A 6,114-nucleotide genomic window follows, 5' to 3' on the forward strand; every position below is an offset into this window, starting at 1 on the left:
AAAAAAAAAAAAAAAAAGATAAAGGCTGTGTAAAGAGTAAAAAATAAAATAAAGAGATGGCAAAGTAAACACCGTCTCAGATGTAAGGATATTCAGATATTTAGGACCTCCCATAAGAAATAACTTCTTTTTTTTCTTAAGTCAATGGAGCCATAAATAAATGAACTTAATCTGACTTCTAACTAGCTCATTTGGTGAAAAGCTAGTGGACTAGAAGTTTATTTGCAGAACTGGGATCTTTCAGCAGCTCAATAACAGGCTTCCTGTTTGACTTTGGGCAAGTTATTCAACTACTTGATATCTAAAGTTACTCATCTGTAACACGAGTAGAACAATATGATAGCCATGTTATTTTTGGCTGCTGGGCTGCTCCCAACTTTGAATGTGTAACTGAATCTCACAGAGGAATTTCACAAAATTAATGAATATCTACAAATGCTGAAGGGCCTCAGGTCAATGTTGACTTCATGGAGTTATAACTATAGAGTAGCTGTTAATAGCCCTGGTGCCACCACCCTCTCTCCTAATCATTACTATTTCTGTCTGGTGTGTCCCTTCTGTTTAAGAATCTATCTGTCCCTCCCCTCCTAGAAGACTTTCTCTCCATTCCACCATCCATATGAGCCCTTACCACAGATTTCCTCTAGAATGCATGAGACCTTGACTTGCCTCTGCTTCCTCCCTCTGTAACACCTTATAAGCTGGCTTCTGTCCATCACTCTATACGGCTTTCTTTGTGTCAAACTAAATAGTTCCCCAATGTACAAATTTTCCTACAAAGATGTGTTCTTCTCACCACTTTTTCTGGTGCTGTGAAGGTTGATGTCTAGACTTCAGAGATGCTTCCATGCAGTAGATCACCTCCAACCTTTCTGGTGACTCCTTAGCAAATTCTTATTTCTCTTCCTGCCCAATGATCATCCTTTCTAATTCTTTCTAATAAATGGCTCACCTAATCATGTATGTTTTCTATTAACTGTTTGTATAATCTCCAGCTTCTGTTCTTTATCTCTTTTAGATCTGTAGCATGAATTCTGTTGAAGATACATGTGTCACTTATCCATTGTCACAATAGTAATGCATAACAAACCACCTTAAAACTTAGTGGTCTAGAGGGGAGACCTTCAAGATGACAGAGGAGTAAGACAGCGAGATCACCTTCCTCCCCACAAATACATCAGATATACATCTACATGTGGAACAGCATCTACAGAACACCTACTGAACGCTGCCAGAAGATCTCAGACTTCCCAAAAGATATATATATATTTTTTCCTTTTTCTCTTTTTGTGAGTGTGTATGTGTATGCTTCTTGGCGTGATTTTGTCTGTATAGCTTTGCTTTTACCATATGTCCTAGGGTTCTGTCTGTCCTTTTTTTTTTTTAGTATAGTCTTTAGCACTTGCTTTCATTGGTGGATTTGTTTTTTGGTTTGGTTGCTCTCTTCTTTCTTTCTTTTTTTAAATTACTTTTTAATTTTTAATAATTTTTTTATTTTAATAATTTTATTTCTTTTTCTTTTATTTCTTTTTCTTTTGTTTTTTCTTTCTTTCTTTCTTCTTTTCTCCCTTTTCTTCTGAGCCATGAAGCTGACAGGGTCTTGGTGCTCCAGCTCAGTGTCAGGCCTGTGCCTCCAAGGTGGGAGAGTCAAGTTCAGGACATTGGTCCACAGAGACCTCCCAGTTCCATGTAATATCAAACAGAGAAAGCTCTCCCAGAGATCTCCATCTCAACGCTAAGACCCAGCTCCACTCAACAACAAGCAAGCTACAGTGCTGGACACCCTATGCCAAACAACTAGCAACACAGGAACGCAACCCCACCCAGTAGCAGAGAGGCTGCCTAAAATCATAATAAGGTCGCAGACACACCAAAAGACACCACCAGATGTGGTCCTGCCCACCAGAAAGACAAGATCCACCCTCATCCACCAGAACACAGGCACTACTCCCCTCCACCAGTAAACCTACACAATCCAATGAACGAACCTTAGCCACTGGAGGTGACACCAAAAACAACAGGAACTACGAACGTGCAGCCTGTGAAAAGGAGACCCCAAACACAGTAAGTTAAGCAAAATGAGAAGAGGGAGAAACATATAGCAGATGAAGGAGCAAAGTAAAAACGAATCAGACTAAACAAATGAAGAGGACATAGGCAGTCTACCTTAATAAGAATTCAGAGCAATGATAGTAAAGATGATTCAAAATCTTGGAAACAGAATGGAGAAAATACAAGAAACGTTTAACAAGGACCTAGAAGAACTAAAAAGCAAATAAACAATGATGAACAACACAATAAATGAAACTAAAAATTCTCTAGAAGGAATCAATAGCAGAATAACTGAGACAGAAGAACAGATAAGTGACCTGGAAGATAAAATGGTGGAAATAACTACTGCAGAGCAGAATAAAGAAAAAAGAATGAAAAGAAATGACTACAGTCTCAGAGACCTCTGGGACAACATTAAACACACCAACATTCAAATTATAGGGGTTCTAGAAGAGGAAGAGAAAAAGAAAAGGACTGAGAAAATATTTGAAGAGATTATAGTGGAAAACTCCCCTGATATGGGAAAGGAAATAGTTACCTTATTATTCGTAATAATAATAATAATAATCGATATTATTCTTCATAATAATAATAATCGATATTACCATATCGATAATTACCTTAAATGTAAATAGATTAAGTGCTCCCACCAAAAGACATAGACTGGCTGAATGGATACAAAAACAAGATCCATATATATGCTGTCTACAAGAGACCCACTTCAGACCTAGGGACACATACAAACTGAAAGTGAGGGGATGGAAAAAGATATTCCATACAAATGGAAAACAAAAGAAAGCTGGAGTAGCAATTCTCATATCAGACAAAATAGACTTTAAAATAAAGTCTATTACAAGAAACAAAGAAGGACACTACATAATGATCAAGGAATCAATCCAAGAAGAAGATATAACAATTGTAAATATTTATGCACCCAACATAGGAGCACCTCGATACATAAGGCAAATGCTAACAGCCATAAAAGGGGAAATCAACAGTAACACATTCATAGTAGGGGACTTTAACACCCCACTTTCACCAATGGACAGATCATCCAAAATGAAAATAAATAAGGAAACACAAGCTTTAAATGATACATTAAACAACATGGACTTAATTGATATTTATGGGACATTCCATCCAAAAACAACAGAATACACATTCTTCTCAAGTGCTCATGAAACATTCTCCAGGATAGATCATATCATGGGTCATAAATCAAGCCTTGGTAAATTTAATAAAATTGAAATCATATCAAGTATCTTTTCCGACCACAACACTATGAGACTAGATATCAATTACAGGAAAAAGTCTGTTAAAAATACAAACACATGGAGGTTAAACAATACGTTACTTACTAACCAAGAGATCACTGAAGAAATCAAAGAGGAAACCGAAAAATACCTAGAAACAAATGACAGTGAAAACACGACCACCCAAAACCTATGGGATGCAACAAAAGCAGTTCTAAGAGGTAAAATTATAGCAATATAATCCTACCTCAAGAAACAACTCAAATAAACAACCTAACCTTACATCTAAAGCAATTAGAGAAAGAAAACAAAAAAAAACCCCAAAGTTACCAGAAGGAAAGAAATCATAAATATCAGATCAGAAATAAATGAAAAATAAATAAAGGAAACGATAGCAAAGATCAATAAAACTAAAAGCTGGCTCTTTGAGAAGATAAATAAAATTGATAAACCATTAGCCAGACTCATGATGAAAAAAAAGGAGAAGACTCAAATCAATAGAATTAGAAATGAAATAGGAGAAGTAACAACTGACACTGCAGAAATACAAAGGATCATGAACAGAACTGGAGGAATCAGGCTCATTGATTTCCGACTATACTACAAAGCTACAGTAATCAAGACAGTATGGTACTGGCACAGAAACAGAAGGATAGATCAATGGAACAGGATAGAAAGCCCAGAGATAAACCCACGCACATATGGTCACCTTATCTTTGATAAAGGAGGCAAGAATATACAATGGAGAAAAGACAGCCTCTTTAACAAGTGGTGCTGGAGAAAATGGACAGCCACATGTAAAAGAATGAAATTAGAACACTCCCTAACACCATACACAAAAATAAACTCAAAATGGATTAAAGACCTAAATGTAAGGCCAGACACTATAAAACTCTTAGAGGAAAACATAGGCAGAACACTCTATGACATACATCACAGCAAGATCCTTTTTGACCCACCCCCTAGAGAAATGGAAATAAAAACAAAAATAAACAAATGGGACCTAGTGAAACTTAAAAGCTTTTGCACAGCAAAGGAAACCATAAACAAGACGAAAAGACAACCCTCAGAATGGGAGAAAATATTTACAAATGAAGTAACTGACAAAGGATTAATCTCCAAAATTTACAAGCAGCTCATGCCGCTCAATATCAAAAAGACAGGGGGTGGTGATGTGATGAATTGGGCGATTGGGATTGACATTTATACACTGATGTGTAGAAAATTGATGACTAATAAGAAACTTTGAGATATATATATAAACAAACAACCCAATCCAAAAATGGGCAGAAGACCTAAATAGACATTTCTCCAAAGAAGATATACAGATTGCCAACAAACACATGAAAGGATGCTCAACATCACTAATCATTAGAGAAATGCAAATCAAAACTACAGTGAGGGTAGTAGAGGTGTAGAATTGGTGGGGTGGGATGAACTGTGCTCCTGGTGGAAGTAGAGGAGCCGAGTGAGAACCATCGCCAGTACAGTGGTAGTAGTTGGACAGACCATTGCTGCTGCAGGATTTGCAGCCCGTTACACTTTGCAAGACTTGAAGCATATGGAGCCTCAAGTGAAACAAGTTTTTCAAAGTCTACCGAAATCTGCCTTCAGTGGTGACTATTACAGAGGTGGGTTTGAACCCAAAATGACGAAACAGGAAGCAGCATTAATACTAGGTGTAAGCCCTACTGCCAATAAGGGAAAATAGAGATGCTCATTGACAAATTATGCTTTTAAATCACCCAGACAAGGGAAGATCTCCTTATATAGCAGCCAAAATCAATGAAGCTAAAGATTTACCAGAAGGTGAAGCTAAAAAATGAAGTAAATGTATGATGAATTTTAAGTTCTTACTCATTTATGTATATGAGTACCAGCTTTTTATAATAAAATGCCTCAAAGCTACACATTTAAAAAATTGGCATAAGCTAAATCAAAGCCTTCATATAAATTTGAGGATTTAAAATCAGATTATAGAATATTTGTAGGTTAATACTCAATAATTATGGATAAATGCATGCCATTTGAAGTGTTGTTCATTAAAAAAAAAAACTACAATGAGGTATCACCTCACATCAGTCAGAATGGCCATTATCAAAAAATCTACAAACAATAAATGCTGGAGAGGGTGTGGAGTAAAGGGAACCCTCCTGCACTGTTGGTCTGAATGTAAATTGATACAGCCACTATGGAGAACAGTATGGAGGTTCCTTCAAAAACTAAAAATAGAACTACCATACGACCCAGCAATCCCACTACTGGGCCTATACCCTGAGAAAACCATAATTCAAAGAGAGTCATGTACCACAATGTTCATTGTAGCTCAATTTACAATAGCCAGGACATGGAAGCAACCTAAGTGCCCATAGATAGATGAATGAATAAGGAAGTTGTGGCACATATATACAATGGAATATTACTCAGCCATAAAAAGAAATGAAACTGAGTTATTTGTAGTGAGGTGGATGGACCTAGAGTCTGTCATACAGAGTGAAGTAAGTCAGAAAGAGAAAAACAAATACCGTATGCTAGCACATATATATGGAATCTAAAAAAAAAGTCATGAAGAACCTAGGGGCAAGATGGGAATAAAGACACAGACCTACTAGAGAAAGGACTTGAGGATACGGGGAGGGGGAAGGGCAAGCTGGAACGAAGTGAGAGAGTGGCATGGACATATATACACTACCAAACGTAAGGTAGATAGCTAGGGGGAAGCAGTCGCATAGCACAGGGAGATCAGCTCGGTGCGGCCACCTAGAGGGGTGGGATAGGGAGGGTGGGAGGGAGACACAAGAGGGAGGAG

The 6,114-nt window shown here is 37.3% G+C and overlaps 1 pseudogene; it reads left to right on the plus strand.

Moving 5' to 3' along the window:
- Positions 1-5,131, plus strand: part of LOC112395237 (mitochondrial import inner membrane translocase subunit TIM14 pseudogene) — a 12,922-nt pseudogene extending 7,791 nt beyond the window's left edge.
- The last annotated feature ends 983 nt before the right edge of the window (positions 5,132-6,114 follow it).

Source organism: Neophocaena asiaeorientalis, unplaced genomic scaffold (assembly GCF_003031525.2).
Source record: "Neophocaena asiaeorientalis asiaeorientalis breed wild unplaced genomic scaffold, Neophocaena_asiaeorientalis_V1.1 scaffold258, whole genome shotgun sequence".
NCBI classification, from domain to species: domain Eukaryota; kingdom Metazoa; phylum Chordata; class Mammalia; order Artiodactyla; family Phocoenidae; genus Neophocaena; species Neophocaena asiaeorientalis.